The 4,298-nt window shown below is 44.4% G+C and overlaps 1 pseudogene; it reads right to left on the reverse strand.

Annotated features, from left to right (window-relative positions):
- Positions 1–1,694: 1,694 nt before the first annotated feature.
- Positions 1,695–4,022, reverse strand: LOC119326599 (annotated as a pseudogene).
- Positions 4,023–4,298: the final 276 nt, after the last annotated feature.

A 4,298-nucleotide genomic window follows, 5' to 3' on the forward strand; every position in this document is an offset into this window, starting at 1 on the left:
CTTGGTATCACACCGTCGCACGCTGCTTTCGCAAGCCCTTTCTCCTTTAAAAAACATTTAAACTGATAATTATCTACCTATTAAAATGTTATAATGAACAAGCCAAAATATGTGGCCTATGCTAGCTAAATTTTGGTTATATTAAGAAATATCTTTAAGATAGCAAAACTTTGATTAGTTGTTAACAGTGAGATAGAAAGGCTGGGACCGAAACACATATTATTCAGTACATCAATATATTCAGAGTGGTGATGGAAAGAAGAAGAAAAAAATATAGAAGTATTCTTTAGAAAGAACTGAGTACATGGTTAACACAAAAACTCCATTTCTAGCCATGAAATTAAAAATACGAATATGAGTCAGGGGCATCATACTGAATACAGTACGATATTATCACATATACAGTGAGAGCTTAAACATTCATAGCAGAGTCTGCCTCTGATTATTTAACTTTCTGTTAGCTATTTGATCCTAATGTAACACATGGCCGGAAGTTGAATAATCACGCAAACACCAAACCTGGCGTTGCAAGCTGATAAGCGAAAGCAGAATCAAGATACTCACATGGATGTCCAAAAGTGAAACAAAACTGAAACACCAATCCAGCTATTGTCAGGGGTGTTTGTAACCATACTGAAACAAAACTGATATTCAGCCGCAATCGCAGAAAAAATGGAGTGATTTTCTGACCGCGCACACTGTGCATAATCAGTGAGTTGGAGCTCATAAGCAGTTCCTACATCCATCCCACGCATTATTCACAACCCATTATCCCATTTTAGAGCCGCTACTTCCTTAATTTGGACCGCTTGCCTTTCTTACTTTCCTGTCACAGGAACTCAAATTCCTTTCTTTCCTTATTTCTCTCACTCGGCATCTTATTTCTTTCCTTTCTTTCTATGCATGTCGTCCTCTTATTTCCTTCCTCACTAACTTATTTCCTTCCTTCATTTATTTATTCCCGAGATAGCTCCTTGATAAATTGAAACTCAAAGAACATGAAGAAAATGAAGAAATAGAAGAAAGATGGCACTTATTCCTAGAAGAAAATGAAAGCAAGAGTTTCCCTTTGATTAGTTCAGAGGTTGAGATCTGCAGAACCAGGTGAGCATGGACTGGGAAATCGATGTGACACTTGCTATCAGTCAAGTCAACCATCCAACTGTAATTAGGCTGTCCTGTCCACCATGTGAAAAACTGAAAATAGTTGATTTCTTGCGCAAACGCGGCGATGATCGCTCTGGTTTCACTGAGAATTGTGTTCTTATGAAGAAATAACTAATCCTCAGCTACCAGCAGAGAAGCAGAAAACTGTTGAACAGCCTGACACCAGCATATAGTACTGACTACAGTGGAGAAAGCATTTCAAATTCAGCCAAGAGCATCAGTGTGCAGTTCCTGTAGAGTTGAGAAACAGAAAATGAAGAGAAAAAAGTTTCCCTTTATAAGTTCAGAAGAACTTCAGATCTGCCGGACCAAGCCATCAGCGGTTTGGGGGTTTCAGAATCTGAATAAATTGTCAGAATACTCTCACTTGCAGTTAAGCATATCCATTTTATAAACATATCTGGTTCTCCAGACAGTGGATTACTCGTGCAAATGGGACAAGGAACACTCTGTTCTCTGAAAAGACAGAACATTCAATGAATTGTATTCTTAAGATGTTCCTCTGGCATCTTCTTCAGCTAACAGCAGAGAAGGAGAAATATATTACTGATTACAATGGAGAAAGCATTCCAAAATCAGCCATGTCTGGACAGTGGACCCTACAACTCACAACAGCTACTAAGGAAATGCAGCTCCCTGTGCTGCCCTGGCGATGCCCTTGTCGCCGATCATCCAAAAGCATCCTGATATTCTCCTCCTTCACATGGCATTCCTGGTCCAGGGAAGCACGTGAAGGATCAGGATCGAAGTAATTCAGCATCAGAATATTTTATTATGTTTCAAATGGACTAGCAAGCCAAGTAACTAGTACAATGATAGTCACTAACATGTTATGTACACTCGGAAACTAAAGTTAGCCTAGACTAGCCACTTTTTGTAGAAAGGGAAAATTTTCATGGTGAGACATGTCTGACTCACACATCATGCATAAGCTTAAAGCATACCCAGTTGTGTAAACTTACCAATCCACTTGTCTTTAAGAAAAGAATATACGATCCAATAAGCAACATTCCAAAAGATCAGGTATTAACAATTTCAGATGTAAGTCATACTAGTTATACCAAACAGATATACCAAACAATGCAATAAACGATGCACACTGACCATGTTACTTCAACTAGAGCAGTGTACAGATCAACTAAAAGGCAAAAGGCAAACCTTGCAGGACCATCCTTGAGCGCGGGGAATGTGGGAGGCCAAACCATCATAAAAGGGTAGACATCAGTGAAATGTCGATCCTTTTGTGCCATCGCATGCACTTTACGGAGTGTCCTGTTCTTGACATCCAGATAGAGCACACATCCACACATTTTTTAAGAACAGAAACTCAGCATTATCCCCTGTCTGACATATATAGCAACGGCCAGTATGCTCATCCTCAGGCGTGTTATCTAGCATCCTCAGATTAGCACACATCTCGTGCAAACAAATGGTATCGACCAGCAACCAGTTGTCCCCCTTATGAAGCCAGATGTGAAGTTTAAAGCCATTGACATGGATGAGATATATACCGGAAGGATCATCTGCCCGTGACAAGATGGTGTTGAAACTGTGATACTTCACTCCAGGTGGGAGCTGGATCTATACAAACTTGAGTCCGTCAAATCCAAGACAATAATGTCATCGGCGGGGGAGGCCACCATATAGATTTTATTGTCGACGAGCACAACTATTGCTCTGGGTAGTGGAAGATGGAGCTGGTATGTGGCCAAGGTATGCAAGCACCAAACACTGCCTTGCAACATATACACACGCATAGTGAATTTTTCTGTCTCATCACAAACCTCCGTCAACACATAAAAGTAGGACAAGCCATTGCCTTCTTCTTTCGAGAGAATAGCACCAAAATTTAGGCGATTGCGATCCTGGGCACTTGGGAGTGGTGGGATGTCGTCAATGCCTCTCTCAGGACAAAGCGGGTGGTACACTCCATATGATAGTTCTCTTCTTTCACGATGTCTGGTGAAGATGCTGCCGTTTCGGGAGTCCATGATCCATGGCACCTCGCGGGTACCGAAGTTGTGGCTCGCCATGCGGCGGACAACAGCGGCAAACTCTGGGGGCTGGGGAAGCATCGGGACGAAGCGCGGGACGGCCATCGACTTCGGCCAGACCAACCCGGTGTCGATGTAAAAGCCAAGTAGGCGGGGCGGGTGGAGCTCACGGAACCGGCAGAGGAAACCCCGGTCCGAGGCGAGCTGGTACCAGCCCCTGCGCACGAGGGTGGCACGGACGAGTGTGGTGGGGAAGCCGACGCGCAGGAGGATCTCCCCGAGGAGATTGTCGTCCCCAAGCACCTTGGAGACAGGGTCCACGGCCGCCGTTGTTGTCCGGGGACACTGGCGTGTCTCGCCATCGGCATCAGCGCATAGTTTCTTCTCGGGACGGACCCTGGAAAATCGGCAGCGCCGAACAAATGCAAAACCAGCGTTAATGCAATAAACCTGATTTCTTCAGCCAATGCCGTTGCAGGACATATATTACAATCAAACTGTAATAATAATGAAATGTGGGGTGGAGGAACTGGGCGGGTCTTACCGTCGGGAAACCTCCACAGCCGTATCCATCATCCAATCTCCCCTCTCAGCTGAGCTGCCGCGACAAGTAAATGTAGGCAGGAGTTAGTTTGGGAGGAAAACCTAAACCTAGATAGCTAGGGTTTGATCCCGCGGGAAGAGGAGAACGAGAAACGGAACCGGGAGCGGGCAGGAAGCAGAAAGACTCGCCTGAATCGAATCGGGAGGAAGGAAAAGAAGCGTCGGTGGCCGCCGCCGGGGACGGGCTCAGGTCGCCGCCGCAGCTTCTTCTCTCCGCAGGGGCGTTGCGGTCGAGGAGGGATGAGCGAGTGAGGTCAAAGTGAGACGATGCTGCAGCCTCTTCATCGTTGCAGCCCATAAAGCCCAGTACACATGTCTTTTTTTATATGCCAGCCCTGTGTCTAGCAAAAAAAAAACCCGATAAATCCCAAAAGTTTGGATTTTAAGCATTTTATCACGAACGTTTTTTCATGATAACTTTAGTTGATGTGAGATGGCCACTTTAGTTGTGGAGACATGACAATTTTGTCTTAGTTATTTTTTATCAGAAAATTTCCATGTTTGCCAACCTCGCGTGAACTAAATTTGTCATGA

Source organism: Triticum dicoccoides, chromosome 6B, assembly GCF_002162155.2.
Source record: "Triticum dicoccoides isolate Atlit2015 ecotype Zavitan chromosome 6B, WEW_v2.0, whole genome shotgun sequence".
NCBI lineage: Eukaryota > Viridiplantae > Streptophyta > Magnoliopsida > Poales > Poaceae > Triticum > Triticum dicoccoides.